Here is a 26,456-nt window from a genome sequence, read left to right on the forward strand (position 1 = left end):
GGGTACATAGACTAGAAAAAGTGTTGGAAAGAGGCACATTAACTACAGAAGACAGCAAAAGGTCTTCTAGTTGGGGGCACAAAAACTGATGACGGTTGGTCAAAGGCAACATATTTATAAGCATTACCGCTCATAATGGAGCACTGTGAAAACAATTAAAGAGCGACTCTTAAAAGCGTTTATAACGCTGCATCCGGCACGCCCGATGGGGGAGCTATCGAAATGTCAGAGACTGTCAGAGCCTATGCTGACCCAGCCTAAGGAAGTAGTGGGCCTGGAAATAAGGCCATGATTAAGAGATGCAGTTGACCCATGTGCATTAAGTGCAGGCTTCTGCAAGAAAAAGAATCGCCTGAAAAATAATGCTGGGAAGGTGAGAAAAAAGTGAAATAAATGCAAAAAGGATTGTTAAAATACACCATTGGAAGAGTGATGGGAGTAATAGAGGCAAATCGAATTCACAGTAAGCAGTACCATAAGGTGGGGGAGGCTTCTAGGATAGAGGCATCCAAAATAGTTAGAGGAAATTCGCAGAGTAAACCGGGTGTGTTCTAAAAATATACAGAACAACAATCAAAATATGCAGGAAGGATAGGTTAGGAGTCCTCCTTCTGTGCATTTCACATGAGGTATGTCAGAACATTTTTGCACGCATGTGTAGAAGGCAAAGATTCATGTTCATGCAGAATGAACAATCTATAAGAAAAAGGACAGCATGCCCCCTAGTGTACAGCTGACAAATCAAGGAAGGGCTTTGATGCATGAGAGAAGGAGTACAGAATAGACTCCAGTTCAAAGATGCTCAAACTATACTGAGGAAATATTCCTTTTGCCATATTCAAATGAAACTGATTTAATGAATGTGCACATGTAGAGACTCATATTGGGGTGGGCCTTGTGAGCACTACAGGGGGATCATTGGACCCATTCATAAGGGGTGACTCCCCTTGTGAATAGAGATGACAGCCGTTGAGTATGCCATTATGAGGACTGACAGCAGAGTGATAAGATTTGGTTATTTTATTTGTTTTGCATTTTTAAAGTGCTCACATAGCCCAGTAGCATCGAGGCGCTGAAATGATTTTTGTGACATAATGTATTGAACATGTAGGGGGGTTTTCTGGTTAGGAAAATCTGAGGGTAGGATGGTGTCTCCAAAGGCTACTGCCTATGAGGAGATTGTGTCAAAATGGATGATCAAATAGTCAGACATGAAAAGAGAATTCTGCCATGGAAGCAGCAGAAAGCACTGGCAGAAACTGAACAAGTCATGGTTGTTGGCATTTTGAGAACTTTTATGATAAACCCTCGAGGATAAGGGACGAGATAGTGGTAGTAGGGAAGATTTTCCTTTCTGACGGTTCTTTTTTTAGAAGCAGTCAGGGTAATAGACTTGGAGATGCAGGTGCTGCTGAGGTAAAGCACCCGATTAATAAAGATGTTTGAGATATTGACAAAATATATGCCTATCGTCTTGACTTTCGTCATAGGCTGCTGAATTAGTGGCACTGATTGTCACGCCAGAGAATCTTGCAGACCAGGAAGTAATGGTGTACAGTGACCCCGGCTATGTAACATCGACAGTACATGCAGAACTAGCGAGTTGGAAAAAGGAGGGGTGACCTCCGAGTGGGTGTCAGCCCTGTGCAGCACGCAGCGTTATTGAATAGACCCATGGGTGCGAGCACTACGACTCCCAGTAGTCAGTATAATAGGGTGATAGGACAGCTATACTGTTTGAGTATGTTAACAAAAAGTAACCCAACTGCAATGAGTGCAAGGAGTGGTTTGGGGTTGAATAGAGAACATGTTATATTTTGTGTAAATAAAGTGCAACGGATGCAAAATGAATTTACTGCAGAGGACAAGTAAGTGAGATCACATGCAGGCTCAGCAATGTGTAGACACAGAATGCATAAAGACACCTAGGAATAAAAGGTGTTATCCTAAAAAGAAAGAATTCATGCGTTCACAATAGGACAGCCTCATAGGGTGACCTGATGTGTTTAGAATTGTTAGTGGCACCAGGTTTTAAAGGTGCCAAGAAGTAATATTGCAAAGAGAGAATTTTTGGGCTAGTGGTAGACATTGGGACTGTGTGTCCATGGAGCAAAAACAGAAAAGTGGTAAATGAATATTAAAAGGCTGCGGATGGCTTTTTGAAGATTATAAAAGTAATGTTGTTTAAAAAAAAATTAGCAGTCTCTAAAGGAGAATGGGCTTCATTACGAGTCCGTCGGTAGCCGTGCCGGAAAAACCGGCAGGCTGCCGCTGGACCCGTAATACCATTCCGCCTCCGTGATTGCCGGAATCACCTGGGCATTACACCCCCAGTGACCCGGTAATTCTGGAGGTGGAATTCTGTTAATCCCAATTCCCCATGTTAGTCCCCCATGGGGACCATTGAAACACTTGTTCCGTCTATTTGAGAGCCAGTGTTTTCATGTCTGCCTGCAGGCGGGTGGTGTTAATCCCGCCAGGTCAGACCTGGTGGGAGTGACACGACTCTGAATCAGCTGGTCCGGAAAGAACGGTGGCAGCGGTTTTACCACCACCGTTCTTTCCAGACCGGCTGGGTTGTAAAGAGGCCCAGTGTGTCATGACTAGATTTGGTATAGTTGTTAAAGACACCTGACAGTGATTGAGGAAAGGATTGGATGACAAAACCTAAGCCTAATGATGTTGTTTAGGTAATCAAGAAAAGTGTGTTTTGTTTGTTTTGAGACATGCACCATTTGAATATGGGTATATTTCTAGGGGTATGAACAATGCAGAAGGTCAATGAGATTATTTTGGTAGAGACTAAAGGTTTTTATTGTTGTGGCAAAAGAACAGTAATATAGATGGCTGTGTGATCTAGTGGAAAAGTAATGAGAGTATTGATAAATTCAGTCTCAGACCACAGATATTTATGACCAAAAAGGAGGGGACAGATGACCTCCATGTAATTAGAGACAGCCATAAAGTAAGGAAACAAGGCAAATAATTAGGGAGTACAAACTAAAATTGAATCATGAAGAATAGTAATGGTTCAGATAAAAGATTTAGGTTAAAGAGTGTCACAGATGACGGTATAGCTAGATAGGGCTTAATGGAGTATGAGGTGGTGCTTTCTTTAAGACTTCACACATTAAAAGTAAAGGAAATATTTTTTAGTATACATGACAAAAATGTAACAAGTACCCAGCATAAATGAAAGACGATTGGAAAAATTATTAAATACGTTAAGTAGACTTAGGGCCATGTGGCATAGGTCCAGAAAAATGAATTGGGAAAAGATGAAAATAATTGATTTACCTTAAACTGCAAAGGAGTAAAGTAGCTCAGTAAAAAATAATGATGTAAATAAATATAAAAATCAATAAAAAAATGAATAAAAGAGAAAATTGATGGAAGGAATGATTGGATGAATGAATAAAGGGATAGGGAATAAACCAAGGAACATTAAATAGGTAAAAAATCAAAAAAATGAAAACAAAAAACAGCACCAATGAGGATTCCTAGCCGACATTGAAAAATGGCACAGAGCTTTAAAAACCATCAGGAAATATGGAACACCAGAAAAGGGGTATGGTTGACCAAAATTGGGTTAACCAGACAAAGAATATTGTATACAGAGCCAATTTAAGAAGAAAATGCAAGGGTAAGTAAGATACGATTTTTAAAATATTTGTAATGATTTTGGTTTATGTTACAGATGAAAGTCGTGGATCTTGTGTGAAAACAAGAGAAATGTCTACATGGCCTTGAAATAGGGAGAACAAAAAAAAAGAGGTAAGTACTAGTTCACACTAAAACGGTGGGGACACACAGTTGATCATTACTAAAGAGTAAGAGGACCCAGGTGAGTAACAGAAATAGAGGTAGAAAGAGACACAGTGGGCCTCATTACGAGTTTGAAGGCAGCCATGCCCTTAATAAGGGCATGGCTGCCTCCAAACTCGGGTCCGGGTTCCTTGAATGAGGAATTACCGGGCCATTTCAACCTTGGAGGACCCAGTAATTCCTCATTCAAAAAACCCATCCCCATTCCCATTTGAGCCCCCATAGGGCTCAATGGGGAGGGAGCTAATAACGGGCCCGTTAATAGCTCCCTGGTCCCCTTGCGGGACCCGCAAAGGACGTCTGGTCTGGCCAGACGTTTAGAGCAGGTCCCGCAAGGGAACCTCGTCATAGGGTGGAATGGTTTTACCGGCACCAGCACCATTACTGGCACCGTTAAACCGATTCCACCCACCTCGTAATGAGGCCCAATGTCTTCAAGTGTGTAGTCATTTCCCCAATCAGGTGTGAAGAGAGTAGAAAATAGATGAAAGCATGGCCACTTCAGACAAACGCAGAACAAAGAAGTCAAATTGAAGGTGAGTAATTATGTTTGTGTTTATGGTGCCAAAAGGGCTTGATTTGGCGAGGGTAAAGATGTTTAGAATAGGCAAACAGTAGTTTTATGATACAAATGAAGGCATGTAGAAAGAATTGGTGCCATAGTCTAGAAAAACAAGGGTAGACTAAATTAAGTATAGTGGGATAAGGAAGAGATATTGCACAGCGAATTGCTTCTGTTTGTCTCAAAAGGGTGAAAGCAAAGCACAGAAAAAAAGACCATGGTCCGACGAAATGAGGAGAAAGATGGAGAAGCAAAGGCATGAAGAATTTACTGCTGAGGAGGAAGTATTTACAGCATTGCTGAATCAAGAATGTACTGCTGAGCAGAATGAAGCACCTGCAGCAAAGCAGAAACGCAGATTGAGTATTGGCCCTGACATTGAATAAGGGGTGAAAAATAGTATTGTTGTGGTGCACCAATAAGTTAGGGAAGGCCCATAAGTTAAATGGGCTGAAAAAAAATAGAAGTGGATCTAGAAATAATTTTTTGTTAGCAGCAAGGAGGAAGGGGTTTAGGGTAGGAAGAACCACGACCCCCTTGCCAGTCCCCGAATGACTTTTGTCTCTATTTCGATTTTCTACAGACAACAGGGATCCTTGAGAGTCATCCTCGTTTGCTACCGATGTGACTAGAAGATGGGAAAAGAAAAAGACACCCTTCTTTTAATGTATTTTTAATGTGTTTATTTGTTTTTTGTTATTTTTGTCTCCCTGGTTTGAATGTGTCAACCTTAGGAGAAAATGTGTCCCTCGAAAGACAAATATTGTTAACGAGAATGCCCAGATGTCATAAGGGCAGAGGAAAATTAGGAGATTATGGGCCTCATTACGACCTCGGCGGTAGCCATGCCAGGTTCCCAGAATGAGAAATTACCGGGCCATTCCGAGTTCGGAGGGCCCGGTAATTCCTCCTCCTTCTAGGAACCCGGAACCCTAGCAACCAGACGTGCAGACCGGGTCCCGCGAGGGACCTCGTAATCAGGCGGGACGGGGTTGACGGCACCGGCACCTTTACTGGTGCCGTTAACCCTGTCCCGCCTGGGTTATAATGAGGCCCTATGTGTTTTTTGAGAGCATATTAGGTTCTAGCAGACTGACAGTAGAATATGTATAAAAAATGGAAACAATTAATAGCTTTTGACATACCAAAATATGTTGGATATAGTTTGTCTAGGAGGCAGGACTGACCCGAAAATGTTTAACTATACATTTTTCTAGGAGGCAGGGACTTTCAAAAATAAGATAAAGTGCAGTTTGTTTAGAAGGCAGGTGAAGGTTGACAGAATATGCTACCAAGGGTATGGGTTGACAGGAAATGTCTAAAGATAGAGACATGTTTAATTTTCAAAGGAAACTCATTCCGTTTTTATATTACAGGCCTACAATCAGGAACCTATATGGCTCAGAAAATTGGCCTCTTCAAAGCAGAGCGAGATCTCTGAGGAACCCAACTACATGCAGTGATATATGAGTCCACAGTTAGTTTCTGCAGGAATAACTCCCCCATCCTTGTGTTCCATTGCTAAAACTGCCCCCATGTTAAATGGACAACTAATGCTTTGTGAGAAAAAAAAATAAAGACACTGAAAAATAAAAGGACTGGCCTTGGATTAAGGGCCAGAGGGCTCAAAAGGAAGGACAAAGTCAACAGGACACAGACGGTCCACAGTTGCCAAACCGAGATGAGTCGGGTGGAAGATTTACCAGAACTTTTGAAGTTTAAGAAATGCATGGACACTGCAATTGGAGCAAGGAAGATGTCATGGGGTGGTAGTAGCAGAAAGGAAGTGGATGATGAGCCACGATATGGCTAAAATGTATGCAGATGATGGGCTGTTGGGTTACCTCAAGTAGTGACTGTCTCTCACAAAAGACATAGTGGCTGTAAAAAATGTCTGAGGCATATAGTTAGTTTAAAGAATTAAATATGTGTAGTTTTAGGGACACACACATGTTTTTAGACTAGGAGAGCATAATGTGTTAGTACTATCGTTGTAGGAATGTGTTAGGATACCTCTTAGATTAAAGGAAATTACCTATAGAAAAGGATGGATAGGCTAGAAATGTGTTGGTACATTGAGAATTAAGGAGGATGAACATGGGTGTGATTGTAAGTATTGAGTAACAACTAAATACTTTACAAGATGGGGGAGTGAAGAGGAAGGCTACCCCTTCGCCCTTAAACTGAATTCAGTGGAGACAAAATCCCTCACCCCCTTAAACCGAGCGTAGAAAACTTGGTGGGGTGATTAATGTCTTCAAATGTGCAGACAACTAGAATTATAGTACTTTGTAGCAAAAAGCGTTTTGAAAACCAAGTTATGGTTATAAGGTCAGAATGCTTTAAATAATGAAAGGCTTGTTAAGTAGTACATAATAAGTATATGTACTAAAAAAACTAGGCTTGAAACGGATTAGGTGTAAAGATACGAGCACACATACGGTAATCCACCATTTTGTGAGGTCAGGCAGAGTCAGGCGATTCCTAAAATGGTGGATTCATGCGAGTCATGATGACACCAGTGGAGATCTTTTTTGTGAAAGAGTTCAAGTAAAGGACAAAGGAGCGGGCTCAGGGTGACTAGAACCAGTTTAGACTAGGCTCGAGTGCCAGAACAGTCAGTCGTTTGGCAGAATAGGTCAGCCAATCACAAGCAGGATTAGGAACAGTTCATTGATCAGGCCATATGACTTAACGAATCATAGATAGCAAGGGGTTGTCTTTATGACTAAACCATTAGCTCACCTCCCTAGAACTGTATATAAAGGGGACTGAATTCAGTGTTAAAGAGCAGAGTTCCAGAGATGTCCAAGATGTGTGAAGTGTACCAGCCTGCTGGAGAAATAAAGCCTGATATCTTCTTGACACCTGCCTCAGTTTCCTGCTTGATCTAAAGTCTCCTTTCTTGCCCCAAGAGATGCCAAGGCCCAGCAGATGGGGGTTTTGGGGACCTCCAATACAGTAAGAACGGGATAGGCAAGAAAGCAAGAGAGAAGAGGAGGAATCACAGAAATTAAGCAGGAGTAAGGAGAGAAGAGAGAAGACAAGAAGAGGAGAGAGTTAGATGGAAGGCAAAAAAGCGAAGACCCCTGGGTTCACTGTCTTTTTTGCGAATGAAAAATAGAGAGGCTCCCACAGGAGTTTTGGAGGTCCTTATCAATCCATTGTGCAGGTTAACTGAAAGATATTCTTTAAGGGCATGTTTCTCGGAAGCAGAGAGGATGAACATGCGTCCAAAAGGGATTATGGAATTGTGTGTTGTAGGCCTATGTGGAGGAACGTCTTTTGCATAGAATCTGAAATTATCTCCTGAAAATCCCGTTATTCAGGAGATACTTGTTGTAGATGAGAGACCAGAAGTCACAGATCAACAACAGGAGTGTCATTGTATTGGGTGGGAGTGCTGGATTCTGCTATGGTGCAATGTTGAACACAGTATTCTGAACCTAAAAACAGGGTACCAGCTGACCAATTGTGTAGGGATTATGTAATTGTAACCAGTGTATACCCAAAAACAGGGGGTAATGAGCCGCCTGGATTAAATCAAAGGAAGCTTGTTCTTGATGTTGAGAGATAAGCAACTGGACTGATTCAGTATGCTCAACAATGGGACTGGATGACAAAGGGCATCCATTGGTACCTTCTACAGCCTGTATCTTTTCTTTAGTTAGTCTAGGAATATTATGGGCTTGAGCCCAGGGGTTGTCCATGAAAATCCCAGCTGCTCCACAGTCCACTAATGCTAGGGCAGTATTTGGTTCTTTCTTGCTGGAGATAACAGTAACATATAGAACAACCAAAGAGAGAGAAGACACAGTAGACATTATCTGAGAATGATTGGAGCACCGTAGGCTCTCCCGATCTTTTGCTCCATCTAGGAATGGGAGGCTGCGTCTCCGAGTAGCGTGGTGGTACAATGGGGCAGTCTTTAACCATATGTGTTTGGGAAGCACAATACATGCAAAGCCCCTGTGCTATGCATCGTGTTCTTTCTTCAGGAGTACGAGAACCTCGAGAGGCACCAGGTTGCATAAATTCAGGTTCTGGCTGGGTTGCAGCAGAAGCACCTGGAGTAGTGAGCGGAGAGCGAACATATGGATTCCTATGCTTCCTTTTCTTGCTCCTTCTTCTTGGATGCAGAAATCAATGTACAGTGTAAGTGTTACTATGACTGAAAAGTATCAGGACGAAGCACCTTTGCTAGTTCATCCTTGATTTGTTCGTTTGACCCTCTGCAAAAGAGGATGTAACATGCGTCATCCCGCCATGATGCTTCTTTAGACAGCTGTTTGAATTTGGAGACATAAGCCATTACATTTTGGGACCCTTGTTGACAATCCAATAGGGACTATACCATATCGGGTCTATCAAACATGGACTTACAGGCAGTTAGAAGTGCAGAATAATTAGCATGCAATGGATCACCCCTAGTGACAAGAGGGGTGCCCCAAGAAAGAACATTTCTGGAAAGATGAGACACCAAGAATCCCACCTTAGCCCTATCCGAGGCATAAAACAATGTCTTGAAAGTAGATAGTGCAGGAATCAACAAATTGTCTAAATCGTTTTGGGGAACCATCATATTTCTCTAACACCTTTCCATAGAGAGGGGTTTTCCTGGGACAAGACGTATCGAGCAAGCACCATCTGTTTCAAAGCAGCGTTTCCGTCTTTAAGGCTTGGACCTCGGTGGCTAGTTCTTACATGGAGCGAATTACATCTTTCATGGGATCCATTTGGGAAGGAAACTGTTTGTGGCATCTCAAACTGTCAGGTTCAGGATCAGAGTGATACGTGGATATTTCAGAGGAATGTGGTTGTAGTCTCAACTGTGTGGGCGTATCAGTCTTGTTCTGGTGTTTTCTTTGCTTGATCTGGGAGTCGTGTAGGAACGGGCATTCGTCTCTGGATGCCACCCTGCTCTATGAATGATCCACCAGCCAGGGGGAATACAAAGGTTCAAACACTGGTCAGGAAAACCCAGAAGGGTAAACACCTGGAGTGAAATGTGGGTCTTGAAGACTGAAAGGCCCAGCAAGCAGATTGGAGTTACTTAACCCCAGGTAAGCAGGATACATACACAAAAACTATGCAAATAAGGAAAAAAGACTGTCCAAATACGACAGCACAAACACAGCAGGGAAAAGTCCAGAAAGCGGGATGCAAGCAGGAACAGCACAAAAGTAGAAAGCACAGTCCAGGAAACGGTGTACAAACACATCGGGTAAAAATCCAGGAAGGGGAGTGCAAGCAGTAGTAGTAGTACAACTATAGAAGGCACAATCCAGGAAACGGACACACACAGGAAGATGAGAGGTCAAGAGGGAGGTTCAGGAAGCAAAGGGATACAGAGCAATGGAAAAGGCAGTATTAGGAGAATTCACGAAGAATGGAAAAAAAGAGAAGCGCTGAGCCAAGAATCACCTTATCCTTGAGGCGCTCCGAGCCGGGGCTGACTGAGGCTGATAACTGATGTGGCAACGTGGTCACACACGATGTTGCTGGCAGAGCGCCATATAGGACGTGTAAGGATCTCATGAGGTATGGAGAATCAGGGCACCAACTTGGAATGGAGCGCGTTAAGAGATCGTCTATTAGGGAGCCTGTACTTTGACCACATGGACCAGGATTTGAGGGGTCTATACATGACAACCAGAAGCTTCATCTGAGTAATTTTAGAACATATTCAAAAATGTATTTTCCCCATTTCTTCCTAAGTAAGGCACAGACTCCCAAATGCATTGACATGATTGGTGATTTATAACGTGCTTAAGCGGGACCGGACCCGGGGGATCGAACTTGTGTTGTTACGTGTCCTCTTGCTTCCAAGACGAGCACGTTGCCCCTGAGCTATCCTCCCAAGACAAATTATTTACAATGAATAAAAACTAAACAAAACAAGTGTGTCTGCTAAATGGAAACTGGCATTGATGCAAGCAATGACTGCCTTATAGACAAACAGGTTTTATGGAATTGATCACAATTTCAGATCAGTGATGTCAAAGCAAATTCCCATTTGCCATGTCTGTGTAGATAGTACTCATTGGTTGAAAGATCGCTTTGATATCCACATTTCGACCAGCTGTTAAATCACTGGTCGCATAGCAATGATAAGAAACGGAGCCAGCTTCTCAGGAAACAGGAGGGGTGGAAGGAGAAGCATGCTGTTGATTATAGGGGCAATTGGGATTGTTTGTGGTTTGGGAACAGTAACACCAGTTAATAATGTTAAGCCCACACTGCTGTATTTTCGAAACACACCTGTTGCTGTGTAACAGTCTGTGTTAAGCATTTTAAGGGATGTACAATGGTTGTTGTGCACTGCAGCCGTGTGAAGCGGTCATGAAATATGCACTGCATGATAGCTGGAGCAGTGAAGTAGTGACAAGGGGCAGTGGCGATCCCACAGATGGCAACAGCCATAGCATGGACGCATACATTATTCCCGTGGTGGGGAATGATTCTGCTGTGGATAGCCACAGTGGTTCTTTTGTGACGTGTGATCAAGCTTAAGGGGAAGTGGTTCGTATGTGACATTACAGTTCAAATGAATTATCACATGATCATGCTGTGCTAAATGACCTGGAACATAATTTACTGGTGGAGCCAAGCACTCGCCCTGTAATTTGCATTCCAGACAATACTGATTGCACGTTCAGCGGAGCTGGGGGACGGACGTGAAGTCTGCTTTGGTCTTACATCAGCTCTGTGAGAAAAATATGCCAGCATCTTTGTCCGTATCTAATTTTTATATTTGGAGAGACTAGAACCACTGTGCATGCTAAATGCAATTGACACCTTCCTAAAGAAGGCTGAATTCATGTGGACTCATTGCATAGCCGACTGACATACACGTACATTGCAGTCCGCATTACAGCGTGTTTTTCCTTAGCACTGTTGTTAGGCAGAATCACATGCAGTACCCTTTGGGAACACTACATGCAATAAAGACTACAAGTGTAAGCACAAGTTCACCTTTGGTACAAGCCTGTACTACACAGTAAAGTGGTAGCGATGGCTGAGCAGCCAGACTTATCTCAAGAGTTTAAGTGAGTAGTAAAACAAGTTACACAAAGCACCAACTAATACAGTGATTCAAACAAACACTTACTCAAGGTTTCTTGGTAAAAGAATATACATTTATTTACTCAGTCAGTTAGAAAATATTACACTAGCATAAGCAGCTCAATATCCTACACTAATAAACTACAAAAATACAACCGGTAAGTAAATGAACAATTTTAGCTCCCCTGAAGTGGGAGCAAAATGGCACTTCAGATACTTATTAAAGGGGTAAAAAGACAAGGTTATAAGAATAGACAGCCCAAATACATTCATAGGCAGGGCAAAGGTGTTTCAGTTAACTACAACCAGCAATTCAATTTGTAGGCCTGGGCCAAAGTCAATGGTTCAGAGTCTTTGTATAGGATAGCACAGTTCTGGTAGATAATGGTTAAGTCTTTGCCACAGAGTTTAGAAGAATGTGGCTAGTCGAAAAGTTTGACAAATGTTTAGGGAAGGACAAGCCTTCGAAGTAGAGAAAGTTTCCACGAACTTCCGCAATGGCCGAAAAGATGTCCTCGCCGCGTTTGCACAGTACCTTGTTAGTGAAGAAGACTTGTAGCTGAGGCAGTTGTTCCTGGCAGTTCGAGCAGATCTCGCTGTTCCTGAGCTTCAGTCGTGGGGACAAAAAGGAGGACGTTGGGAGGTTCCTGCACTGCCTAGGGATGAGGCCAAAAGCTTTAGCAAGACGTCAATTACAGGTGTGAGTGCCTTAAAGCCCACAAGCTGGTTTCCTTCCCTCTGGCTATCCGGTTTTCAACAGAACTCCGATGAAAATTCGACCAGATAGGGACGGTGTCCAGGTGGCTTGCGAGTTGGTTGTTCCCACCAAGGGAGTTAACCTTGAAGGGCTTCTCCGTCAATGGAGTTTCAGGCAATTCGGACCTGCAGCAGGGCTTCACCAGTCGTCCATGAGTTGCAGCAGTCCTCTTCCTTCAGCTCGTCTTCGGTTCTTTCATTCCAGTGGTCGACTCTACTTTCCAAGTCCCGGAGACCTGCTTTTAAACAGTTTTCCCCCATTCATTCCAACAAGGACAGCCAGCCGGCCAATCACGCCAGAGTGCATTCAGGTCTCCTAGGAGACTAAGCACAGGGAGTTTCGGTCACCTCCCTCACATCCTGTCCACCCCAGACACTCAGGCGCCAGAGGAGGGCTTAAGCACAGAATCCCGCCAAAGGCCAATGAACAAAGGGAACAATCCTGGTTTGGCGTGCAGAAACAAACACAAGAAGGACTTTTCCTAAAAGAAATGGCAAAAAAAGATGACCAGAGTCTGTTTTTACAGAGAGGTCTGTGGCGCCATATTGAAAAACATGGCTGACCGATATTTAGCTACCGTTGTTAGCGGTCGGGAAAAATCATGGTAGTTTGATCTAAACCACTGCCACCAGCCATTTAAAGTAGGAAAAGGTAACATTTGATTGTTACATGAGTGTTTTGACTCAGGGGAAGCTAAGCAACCCCAACAGCACTCTATAGTAAGATAGCGGGGGTCATTACGAGTTTGGAGGCAGCCATGGTGCTAACAGCCGTGGTGTCAGAATGGGGATTTACCGGGCCATTCCGCCCAAGGCGGACATGGTAAATCCCCATTCTGAATGACATTCCCCATTCCCATTCGAGCCCCCATAGGGCTCAATGGGAATGGGGAAGGAGCTAATAACGGGCCTGTAAAACCAGCCGGCTCTAGTGGCACCCGCTAAGGGACCTTGGAATGCAGCACTAGGGGCTAACAGCACCGGCATCCTTACCGGTGCCGTTAACCCCCTACCACTGTACTCAGAATGACCCCCAGTGTGTGCTGGGTCAGTAAATTTAAAGAGACTAGTAAAGGCAATTTAACTTTACATGCTCTGGGGGACAGTAGTCAGTCCCAGAGAAGGTATTTAAACCTTGGGAAGTCTGAAAGACATCCCTATGCCACTGCACTGAAGGTGCTGTGTGACACAAAGAAAAAGATGATGCCTATGGAGTTGTGTTAAAACTTCATAACCAAAGAACACAAAAAGTAAAACACATCAAAATACATGGAAGAGTGGGAAAAAAGGCTGACACTCTTCCCATGTAAAAAAAAGCAAATCCTAGAAATCCTGCAAAGTTGCTGGTGTCTCAAAAGGTAAGGGAAATTAGCACATTTTGAGAATTCTCCCTAACAACTGTTAAAAGGCAATGGAATCAGGGACCACTCGAATTCATCCTGTGCCTTCTTAACAAACACCCTTGCCAAAATACACTAAAAACTGCACAAAGAGGGCCACGGATATGCAAGTGTTGGCAGCCTCAGTCCTCTCTCTGCAAATTAGCCTGACCTTAAAATGAGGTTGTAAGTGGTTTGGCGAATTATTAGCTTTCTTGAAGCATTTTACAAGAGATTACATATTTCTTTTTTTTCTGACATTTTGTTTCTTTTTTGACAAAACAAATTGAAAACCGAACCATAACAACTGTCCTACCAGCTCTCCAACTGCACAAACGTTGATTTGCAGAAGTCCTACAATGTACACATGGCCAGGAAGCAACACTTGAATCGTTAACACAATTAAATTCAGCAAAGTGCACAATATATTCTTGATTTTTAGAGAGAGGACTTATTGAATATGTGTATCCATCGAAGTAAAGTAGAAAATCACAACAAAACCTATCAACGAAAGCTTGCAAAGAACTAACCAAAGGCTTAACTATCTGAAAGTAAAGCAGAGCGCGAACACAACAGCTTCTGCTCCTCCTCAGAATCATATTCAACAATAAACATGGTCTACGATAACCCCCTCCTTTGGCACTGTCCCCAATCCTTTATGCCTTTCTTTGTATGTGACTGGGTTTGTGGTCCAAGAAACGCTTCCAGGCAATCACCTTTCTTCCGACCTCCTCTCATGTGCCTTGCTGGGCTGGGGTCCACATACTATGAAGACCCCTCCCCCAATCTGAGGAACCGTGTTCTCACTCTGCCTGCTCATCAATATTGATAGTGGATGCCATTGGCCGTGGAGTGTGCCAGGCACTAGCGGTATCTCTGTGTGTCAGTAAGGCAATGGCAGGTCTTGCCCAGTACACTGGACAGGCCACATATTACATAGAGACTTCCCTCTTTCTTTAACGTCTGGGCCGGCCGCAGAATGGTGGTCTGGAGGAGGACCAGAGATACACTAGAGGTTAATATTAATTCTAAACCTTCCAGCCATAAACTCTTTGTTTTGTTAACATAGAGTTGATGACTTGGTGACAATATTGTTGTCCAGACCCAAACACATAGGAAGATCCTGCAACCTAGTACTCATGGTTCCACATCGTGCACTTTCTGCGCTCCAGCAATTCATCTGCTGCCACTGAGATCACCCATTCCTACCTACCTGGCACCTTGTCTGTTCCTTTTAGGGAGTGATTTTGCAGAGCATATACATTTGGAAGTCTTAATGTCCACACTACAGATCTATGGGGGTGAATGACACGACCTCATCAAATGTGATGCCATGGAAGTTTGCTGGCTTCCTCATACAATTATGAGTTTCCAGGGAGCCTGGCAATTTAAATTGGAGTGGTGGTTGAGTGTGAGCTGAAATATAGAATTTCAGTTTTGCTTGCATTTAGGATAAGGTCGTCATTCAATCCTGAACATCTGGAACACAAATGGAGAGGATCTTTTGCGTGGACAATGCAATTCACATGTGATCTGAATACAGATGGGAGGACTATTGCTGAAGTTTAGAATAGCTGTTAAAGAACCAGGGGTAGAGAGTGGAGCCTTCGAGTACCCCACTTTTTGGAGCAGATGGGAGTGATCAGAACTGCCCTACCTACACGTAGTCCGGTTACTGAGGAAGGACCCTGACAAGTTCAGGGCCGTTCTTCAATACCAATTCTTGAATGGAAGCTGACTAACCACCATGTGTGTTCCCCTGTGTCATGCTGCAGATAGGTCCAGCAGGAAGAACTGGTATAGGAAGGACGCTCATATCTTGGTATCTTGATACTTTTTGCCTTGTAGAGATGAGTCTGATTTCAGTACTTCTGAATCGTCTGAACAGTGGCTGGTTATAATGATATAGGTCATATGATTCACTATAAATAGAAATCTGTTTGGTGATATATTTAACTAGGACATTGACCATAAAAGGGATATTTGAGATCGGATGGTAGTTTTCTAGGTTAACCAGATCTGCTGAAGGTTTCTTTAGGAGAGGTTTGAGAGAGGTATGCTTAAATGCCCAGAGAATGAATCCTATATTATGGATGTTTGGAGCATTTTCACCCGGGTGGCAGAGGTAGGTGGCATACACTCCTTGATCAGGGTTACTGGGAAAGGTTACATTTGTTGTCTAGATGTCTGTGTTGTTTTCACCGATTTAGCAATGCCCGCCGAGGAGCATTGGTCAAAGAGACATATGCTGATAGCGTATCTGGGGCTCTGAAGCATGGGACCTTTTGTGGGGGGTAGGGGTGACACTTAATTGATGTCTGTAAAACCTGAGCCACATTATTTGCAAGGTTTTGTGAGGGCCAATTAAATGGAAATGGTGGTTGCAGAGGTGCTCTGAGCTCAGTGAAGATTTTAAAAACCTCAGGTTATGGAATGTTAGCGGATGTGGCAATCCAGTTCTGTAAGAATCCTCTTTCTATTTCTTCCCATCATTGTGTGATAACAGTTAGTTTGGATTTGGAATGGTAATTTCTCTGATTCTGATTCGGCCTGGCTACGTTTATGCCCCAGCTTTACTTTGAGGATTACATTCATCAATAAATCATTTATGGAGCCCTTTTATTGTGTGGTGCGAGTTTTCTGCTAGTAGGAGGAACCAGGTGTTCAAGGCCGTTTGCTACTACTGCCTGGTTGAGACATTCCTAGAGTAAACTAGCCAAGAGACAAACCACTGAATTTTTGGGGTTGAAGATTTCTTGAAAATAAGCATGGTTCATTTTTTAATTTGGCTTAACGACACAGATGAGGGTACGGTAGGTCAGGTACATTGAGATTTTAATTGGCGGGACAAAGAGCGTAAAAATTAGGTGATCTCACCATGAGACTGGGACTAAGACTAAGGGTGGGCAATATTAGCACTGGTGGTGGTGTTGCCATCTATTTCGCTTCACCAACAGAGCAGATTTATTTTATGGTACATAAATTGGCATTTCGCACTGTTGAGTGAATTTCGTTTTCTAGCCCGAAATGCCAATTTTCTGGGTTGGTTTTGCATGAAATTTCGATCAATCAGTGGGCCAAAGCATTTAGCAGAAAATGTCTAAAGAACTGGAAAAGGAAAACGTTTGAAATGGGCAATTTTAGATGTTGGCAAAAATATGTGAATTTTTCAGTGTAGTGAATTCCAGCATTTTTGCTCTGACGTGTCAGCCTCAACCCAGGTATATGTAGAAGTCATAATGGTGTCAACTGTATGGCCATCTGTGTGTGTGGGGGTCTTGACCCAATTGACACATTTTAGATTGTACATGGTTGAGTTAAATTGTTGGGCAACTTTTTCACTGACTGGTGTAGCCAGAGGCTAATATCATTTAGGACTGACGTTTCGATTGATCGGTGTAAGGGGTTTGAAAGGAAGTCAGACCACTTCTGATGGACGTTGATATTTTGACCTGGGCGACAGTAAAGTAATATGCAAGTGATGGAAGTCTTAACATCAATGGCCAATTTGCTTACCAAAGCACCCAACGCATGCATCTGGATGGCGGAAGGAATAAAAGACTTGAGGCCAGATTCTGAACACTTTTTTTTTTGCTGCAATTGATGAGATGACCCCCCGCACCTTCTCACTTATCTCAAAAAAAGAAGCAGCCCAATTCGCATCGGCGATCCGAATGAGAGTATCAGCGATGCGCTCATTCAGAGGCCCTGCCTCCCCCCTTTGAGCATTTCTGAAAATCAGGGGGCATTTCTTCACATTTTGAAGCCCATCTCCAAGTCACAGACGGGATGATGCTCTTTTGAATGCGCAGAAATGGTGGTCACCCCTGCGTCTGTTGGGAACGGGTGCAGGGGAGATGCAAATCACGACAGGGTCATTCCTGACCCTATCATGATTTTTGCTTTAAGCGTGACAGCCGCAGTTTGAGGCATGGTTGTCTCTCTGGCGTGTCCAACCCCTATACAGGAATGGACATTTTTTTTAAAATGTTATGAGCATTTCACAGAGATAATTACAACTAAGTTAAATATGCTCCCAGCAACCACGTGGTTGCTGTGATTCTGTCATACTTTTATGTCTGTGGCTCACTCCCGACACTAATGTATGCAAGCGGGCTGGACAGCACAACTTTGTGCTTGTCCAGCCCCTCCCGGAAATGTGCAGGTCATCTTTGAGAATATGGTGGCCTGTGTATTTCAGTAATGAGCGCAAATGAAACAAGCACATTCTCTGTGTCTTTTTCATTTAATCACATTTTTAAGAATCTGCCCTTTGGTATTTATCCAGATAAACCAAAGCTCTTCCACCCATACAATCTTCTAAACATGTGGATAGGGGGAAGAAGGGTGTCCAAGTATGTGGTGTAATGTTTAAAAAAACAGGTCTCTGCAATGCTGATGCAGTCTTTCTGTAATTGTTGTAACACATTACAGATATAATCTGCATCATTGCCAGTCGGTTACAAATTTAAATTGCCTAATCTGATGATATATATAGGGATTTTGAACCAATTTGTATGCATTTATCTCTATCACCCTTGGCTGCATCAGGGTTACCCAGGTGTACCTGTCGTAATGTTCTGGATTGACTAATAAGGGAGGAAAAATGGGTCCTCGGTTTCTGTCCTCCTCTTTAGTGTCAGCTGGTTGTGCATCTCATGTGGGACCCTATTTGGTAGCTGGCATGGTCATAGCAGGACCAATCTGTGTTCCAGTGGGATTTCGAGAGCGGGGCACCCTAGACATGGGTTCATTGATACTACCTGGGACTACGGGAACTGGGTAAGAGTTTGTCTGTCACTATCCTTTAGAGGTCATGGAAAATATTTGTGGGAGCTAGGCACCTAGCAGATTCAGCTTGGAACATAATAGTTCCATTATCATAGATGTTAATTGTAAATGGTTTCATTTTAGAAGTGGGTAAACCAGCATTCCTTCCATTACCATGATGTATTTATACATGGTCATTAGTCATAACAGGATGCTCGTGGGTATGTTTTATTTGTTAGTACAGTGTGAGAACAGGAAAATGTAAGTAACCCATTGTTCGGAATGTGTTGACCTGTGGCTGTCTGTGCAGGGAATAGTGGGGTTTTCCTTAAAAGTTGGTTTATTTGAATGCTTTTCTAGCATTTTTCCATAGGGTGGCTGTTGGAATACTGATACATAAACAGTTATGAAAGAATAGTAATATGGCGATGGCTATACTGAGACAAGCAGAACAATGCCTGACCTAATTTGGTCCCCTAAGCAAAGCAACCAGTGCCCTAATTAGAAACTAGAGTGATTTTAGTAGTAGAGAATGGGCAAAGTTCTTCTCTGAAATGAATGCAATGCAAGCAGCGAACAATCATAATACTGGGGAAATACTATAAGCTGGAACAATATGGTGTAAACCAAGGCTTAATCTATATCTTGAAATTCTGTACCAGGGTAAATAAATTGAGGAAACATGGGAGTGGGGCAGTCCCTTTTGACAATAAAACATTTAGACACATGATGCTCTCCATTCTGGAATACTTCAGGAAGGTTTACTGAAGCTCCTGTAGACATTAGGTCAAACAGATTGATTAAATTACACTCCATTTTTAACAAAACTGCATCCTTTGATAACCCATAAGTCGTTTCCCCATTTCAGGTGCCGGGAAAACAAAGCTCACACAATCTTTCTTGGAAAGCTGTAGACTCAGAGACATCTGTATTGTCTTTCAAGACAATCAGCATAGATACATGTTTACTGTACCGGAACAATCTCACAACAATCTGACACACCCACCAGATTTCCACCTTTATATCTCATGCCTTATGACACAACCCAAGCCATCCAAGAATCTTCCTGATATCAGTTGTGGCTGGTGAATTTCTTTGTTGGAGGGGCGTAAATATTTCCCACAAATTTGGCAGAGTGACTGAGCATCGTGAGGGAGCCTGAACCAACCAAGGAGGGCTCGAGGGTGTTCTCCTCCATGAAAATGTGTTTAATAATATGTTACAATGGTGCATTGTACAGCATACGTCAAGTGAAACATTGCCCATAAAGCCAAACAGTTTTCAGTTGGTTTTGGAGGGTAAGACTTGAAAAAATGTAACATATGCAAGTCACCAACAGTGCACAGGAGCATTTCCCAACACATGTTTACGATGATTTGCCCACAATAAATGGCAGTATAAAAACATTTTCATGCTGGCTGTGTCCATACATTTCCATGCAGGCTGCACCGATAGATGCCAGTATTACCATATAAGAACAGACTTATGTTTGATTTGAACTAAATGCCCATAATTATCCTATTAGAAAGAATGACCATGCTGTTTCTGCCCATGTATGGCAGTATCCCAATGTATGAAACTACTCCAGGTGGCTTTGCAATTAAACATGCTATGCCACAATATGAAAACATGTCCAGACAGGCTGCAACAAAATGACAGTCTAGCCACGCAATATCACTTATCATGCTTGCTTTATCAAAGATGCCTTGCAAAAATTGTCATGCCACAGTAAGAAATGGCTAGGCTGGCTGCGCCAAAATACCGGTCTAGCCACATAACACTTATCATGCTTGCTTAAGCAAAGATGCCCAATACAATATGTCATGCCACAGTAAGAACTGACTAGATCAGCTGCACTAAAATGGCAGTCTAGCCAGGCATTCAAACATATCCATTGGCTATGCGCACTGAGGAACAAGAACTGTCAAAGGAAAACCATGTTAAATGAAGTGAAAGCCAGGCCAGGTGTGCTTGTTCAGCTGCAAAAAGCAGCTGAGGGAGTGCTCAGTCTTTACAGTGGGCTGGCTTGTTGGCTCCTCCATTATTGGCAAATATTCTAATGGGGTAGTGGCTCCTTGCCTATTATGGATGTGCCAGGAACAGCCAGATATGAAACCTAACTGTTACAATTGGGGAGGAGGCCTCCCTCACAATCCAGTTAATAAAGATGGGAAAAAGAGACCATCATTGACGCACATGTTTCTTACACATTAATTCATATACTTGGTCTTTCTAGAAAGGTCCTGCTGAAAAACAAACAAAATAGCCATCTTTCCTTTTTACGCGTGGTACTCATTTTTCCTTAGTTGCATCCTCAATCCACAGTCTGAACTGTTCCACCTCACATGACCTCAGAGGAGTTTCTCACACATATATTCTTTTCAATAACTCTGAAGCCTAATATGAATGAGCACAAGACAAATATCACCAGAGATTTCTGATGTATGCAACAAAATTTCATCACTTGTTATGTAGTCCATGTGTATTGGCTAGAGGAACAAGGTTAGTTTTACCTATACACGGAAATGATGTATTCACTAACCAATAGAATAAAGTGACAATAATAGAACATCCAACAAAAAAAACACAGCTGCTAACACACACAGTACTTACAGGTAATGTAATGTGACTTACAGGGACGTAGGTCAGACAGTTCACCAAATTCTTCTCATCATTTAACAAAACTGTTTGTAGCATATTGTAACATCACTTTCCCCAGTGGGTTGGCACAGTCAAGACTAGTGTACTTGTGGGCCTGGTTTGGGTAGTGTGGAGCTGGCTTAGAGGATTTAGCCTAATACAATACCCAGAATGGTGACAGTGATTTCCACTCAGATGTTGGTAGGATTATAGTCACAAAGAATGAGGTTGTATGAATGTCTCCCATCGTGAAATGTTACAGCCAATCTAAAATGAGTGTAAACTGCCTAAAGCATATGGATGGCAGTGGGCAGTTCGGTCTCTGAAAACCATATAGGAAGGCTGAGGATCTTGTGAGAGAGACAGGAAAAGGAATGGGGCAGGGATAAGAGGGAGTGACGTGACAGAGTAGCTAGAAACGGGGAAGCAGTAAAGTAAGTAAGTAAGCATTTCTGTGCAGGAATCGCAGCTCAGCTAAGAGGCTAAGATGGAGTACCCTTTTCCATCTTCCCCTTGCCGGCTACCCTAGTGAGGCTTGCAAGATCTGATAATGTTAGTGACAATTGTTCACGTAACTACTGGCTGACCAATCCGGTTACGCCATAGCTCTTACTGAATTGATGGGACTTGACTGGGTGAGGTGTTGATTGTTCATACCCACTGTGACCAAACAGCCACACATGCCACAAGCTCCTCCATTTCACTGGTGAGGAAATCGTTTTGGGGACAACAATACTTCCAAGTGAACAGGCACTCATGCTGGTCATGTGACCTCTCACTCTACCAATCAGTTTGCACCCAGTGCGGCTCAGTTCTTGTGGGTTTATGGGAATTGGGTGGGTTGGGTGGAGTGGTGGTTCTTTTTGCTTGGGGCAAGTAGGACTATATGGCACAGCCACTCTCCTTCAATGACAACGAAAATTCATTGGGCACAACAACACCATCAAGCATTTTTTTAAAGGATGTTCTGCCTTCCAATGTGACTTCTTTCTGACCCATAACATCATGCCCGTGACTGCTTGGTTCTGGCATAGTTTATAGTAGTCTTGCAGGCTTGGTGGGGTGGTAGTTTCTGTTTCCAAGGCTCCCTGGGGCAAATTGGGCTTGAAGGCACAGTGTGCTCCACTTCACTGGCAAACAATACCTTTTGGGCACAACAGCAGACAGCACTTTAAAAAAGGGGTCCAGGGGCCACTCAGGGGACTTCTGGCTGACCAATCAAGTCACATTCTGATCAAATCTGTTCTTGTAAGGTTGATTGTTGTCAAGAGGGCTTGGTGAGGTGATGATTGTTCTTGCCAGGAGTGCCTGGCGAGATCAGGCCCAATTGGCCCAGGCTGCCCTACTTCACTTGTGATGAACACGTTCTGGGTAAAACACCAAAACCAAGCACTTTGGAAAACTTATCTGTTTGGTTTTAAGTTTGCAGTTTGTACATCAGGGGACAGGTAAGTACAAGATAAATGAGACTGATCCTTTATTAAAAATTAAGAGCGCAAAACAAACAAGCATTTGAAGAACTCAGTTTTCAAGTGAGCCAGACCAAACTCCATCCTGATAAGATTTTCCTTTGTCATTACTCTCTGGGTATATTTTAATTAGGTCATCAATTCGTACAATAGCAATTGTGGCCTCTGTTGCAAACTTCAAGCTCTTAGTCTTTACCATGGTAGGCTCAAAAACACCAGCTTGTTTGTTATGACTTGTTTTTCCCTTAACTAAATCTAGACCAATCAATTCCAGATTCTTGCGATCAGGTTCCAACTGGAACTAATTGTGAAAAGCCTGCAATTAGCAACAATATCTGTGGAATCCTGTTCCGCTTTTGCTGCCAATGTGTTTAGAATAACAAGGAGAGATCTTGCAAACTCTGCAATAGCTAGCTGTTGTCGTGACCCCATGCTGGTAGTATAATTTTCAAGATAAATTGAAAGTGTGGCCCACACCGTGCCACCTCCTGGGACTAGAGACTTTGACTCCAGTACTCGCTTTACAACACACAAGGTATCATGAACAGAGTGCTCCACCATCTCATCACACATGTAATCATTGGCTCCATGAAGAATGATTGAGGAACAGGTTCGTGTTTTGGTATTTTTTTAACAAAGATCAGCTTGTCGTCACATATTTTGTCCTGGACATCTTCTTCTGCCTGTCCAAGCAGGAGGGACTCAAAGCTTTCTTCAACATCCAGATTAGACAGGGCTGAGTAAACAGTTGCTCCAGTTGCCTTAGCGATGCATTTGAGGTCCTTCTTTAAGACTCTGCGCATTGCCATAACACCCGCATCCACAAAATACTTAAAGCACATTTGCGCTCTGAAACACTTGTGTATGAGGGCGATACAAACAAAATATCACATCATATCGTTGATGCCCCCACGCTTAAAATAACATTGGCTCCTGTTGCAAGAATCTTCTCAACTCTCTCTTTAGTGATGTGAGACTCTCTGTCTGATCTGGTCCAGTTAATCTGGATCACAAATAAGAACTTGAACACCAAGTTTCGTTGTTGTTTTCTGCAAACTGAGGTCAAGACAAGCGATCTTTGCACGGACAACTCGTTTAATCATTCTTTGAGAACCAACGGTGCAGTTTAAAGTATAACCATTAACAAGAAGGTTCTCAGATTGAATGCAGCCATGTGTCTTCAAGACATTTACAGAATTGATGGGATAACGAGCTTGACCTTTGGCATCTGTAAATTTAACAGCGAGTGCAGCATCCACAACCAGATTAGCGAAGAAATAACTATCAACCTCTATTATTTTAGAAGACATTGATGTTCTTGCTGCATTGGACATGCATTCTCTTCCCAACTCATCCATGTTAATGGTAAGATTTTCATTGACGTATCAAACGGCTTCCTTGAAAGCAAGACAATATCTACCTATAACGGAAGTGAGGTGAATCTTCTGCTTAACTAGTTCATCTTCATTTTTTAAACTTCTGCAGCAATAATCACCACAGACGTGGCACCATCACCAACTTTGTTGTCCTTTAAATCAGCGAGCTGACTAAGAACCTTTGCAGCAGGGTGCTCAACTTCCAACCATTACTGGTGATCGTCACATCACCAATGTCATCAGCCAGCATTTTATCCAATCCAACTGGGGCGAGTGAACTTTTCACAATATTCGCAATAGACTGCAAGAACTTTCTGGCTGTGAACTGCCACCTCTGAGGTACTCTCGCCAAGCACAGCCAGAGGGCCATCCATGGCCACCATGTCAGATCTTTAGAAAAAAGAGAAAGGAAGGAGCCGACAAAAGCAGAGGTTCAGCACACATTCAGTCTGAGAGAGGAAAATGGGCACTTGACCTGCTCATGTGACTTCAGAACCACAATTCAGGTTGCATCTCCAGGAGGCTCGGTTCCTATAAGGTTAATGGGAGTCCGATGGGCTCGATGAGACTGCAGGTCTACTTGAAGGTGTTGCCCAGGACAAGCAGGTCCAGGTGGCACTGGTTCTTCCACTTCACTGCCTGGGGGAAGAAAGACAGATATAATTGTTTAGATCACTACGATCTACTTTTTGCCTAAATAGATCATCACAACCTAGTTGAAAATGGTAGTGGATGTTGAATCAATAAACCTCTGGGAAATGGTTGGGGCATCACACAACTAGAAGAGCATCACATTGTACTCCGACAATCGGCTGTCCTAATAGCCTTCCATTCATCAGTGGGCACTAATCAAAGCATTGAAAAAGAATGCAGCCCATATGCAGATTCCAACATGTGTTATATTATTGTGTTTTATAAATTTCACTGTTGTCATGTTGCTCTTCTTGCTAGCCCTGGATCTTTATAGTCCCATCCAGTAAATAACAGGTTCATCCTTGGTTCATGTTTTTCACACAGAGTCTAATCTTGTGGCCATCTAAGAAAGGTAAATGGTGTATTAAATGTTTTTCTAGAAATTAAGAGGATTGCATACCCGTTGTTTTATTGTTGTACTGCTCAACATCCAGAAGGTGTGCTGTTTCTCAGAAAAATTATTCCTGGGTTAGCCCAGCTTAGTGATATCAATAAACCAACACAGAAAACAATGGTTCACACATTACAGACTAAGCCAATGAATATAATGTGGTCCCTCATTTATATGCCCGAAAAGGTTGCACTGTAGAAACCAACCTATATGGCGTCCTAGCAGCAAGCAGTGGATCTGAACACTTGCAGTTTCTTTGGGACACCACTTCTTACCTCAGACCTCTGATTTGTAATTTCTGGCCTGGATCTTTCCTTTATTTAAGATATCTTCTGTCCGGCTGATTTTTGGCAGACATGAGAAGTGACCTATCTCCCCCCTCATCCATCACAGTGGAGGCATCAGGGGGATCAATCACAATAATGAACTGAGCTTCAGACAGAATCATGTAGATCACCATGCTGACATGTACCAGTGTACTCTGGCCCGGAGTGCATTATGTAAAAGAGCCAGCAGCACAGAACCTTCAAGGTCATAATTGTGAAGGGCCCTACATGGCAGGTTTCTTAAAGAAGAAAGGATAGAAATATATGTGTAGTGAAAATCACCTTCTATAATTGGAAAGCAACAGAAAAGAACTTTATTGAGTCTTGCCTCGCTAAGGTGAAATGGAAAAACAGGAGTTCTGAATATATTGTCAATAGTGTTGCCTGCTAACTCAGAGTGTGAGGGGAGGCTAAATAATGTTTTATGTGGCAACAAGATGCCTGTCTCACATGGGTGAGTCAGCATCATTGAATAAGGACAGCAGCAAGGAAGAGGGCTTAAGTAGTAATTCAGAACTAAATAACGTAAATTAAAATTAGACACACATTTTGATGGCCTCCTGGTTGAGAAAGTGATTGCTTCTGTTTATTTGATTAACTGAGCCAAAGCAAGTTAAGGCAATAAAATTAGGAACATTGCTGCTATTTGACATATTTTCATTCTTTTTAGCAGATTTGCGTTTTTATAAAATCATCTTGTCAATTTTCGCCCATTCAATTGAATTTGTTTTTGTATAAAAATGTTTATCTGAGTTAATTTCTTAAAGTTTTGTTTATACCAGGAAAACATTCAGTGAAGATACATAGATGCTTAGTGTGAACAGGGATGCAAGTCTGATGTATTTTTCATCCTATATCAAAATTAGTGTGGGAATATGCTAGCTTCATACTTGGCCAATATAGTCATGATGGCAATGAACACTCCACACCATCACAAATGCTTGTGGTGTGCCTCATACATTTATATGCATTTGGGAGCTGGCATTTAATACAGAAAGGTAGCAGGATATGGCACTGAGGTCAACTCAAGGAATGTAAGGTCTGGAGGAAGAGTAGTAAGCAGAAGTATCTCAAGGGAGGGTTCATAGGGAGGCTGGGGGCATTACGTTTAAATTAGCAGCACACGGGAAAGTGCTGTTAAAATGTTTTTGAAACTTTTCATTGATTCCGTTAATATCATTTTACAGAGCCAAAGTGGTTCTGA

The 26,456-nt window shown here is 42.7% G+C and overlaps 1 pseudogene; it reads right to left on the reverse strand.

Moving 5' to 3' along the window:
• Nucleotides 1–22,518: 22,518 nt before the first annotated feature.
• Nucleotides 22,519–24,225, reverse strand: LOC138526593 (T-complex protein 1 subunit alpha-like; annotated as a pseudogene).
• Between the last annotated feature and the right edge of the window lie 2,231 nt (nucleotides 24,226–26,456).

Source organism: Ambystoma mexicanum, chromosome 7p (assembly GCF_040938575.1).
Source record: "Ambystoma mexicanum isolate Mex_15411 chromosome 7p, UKY_AmexF1_1, whole genome shotgun sequence".
Taxonomy (NCBI): Eukaryota; Metazoa; Chordata; class Amphibia; order Caudata; family Ambystomatidae; genus Ambystoma; species Ambystoma mexicanum.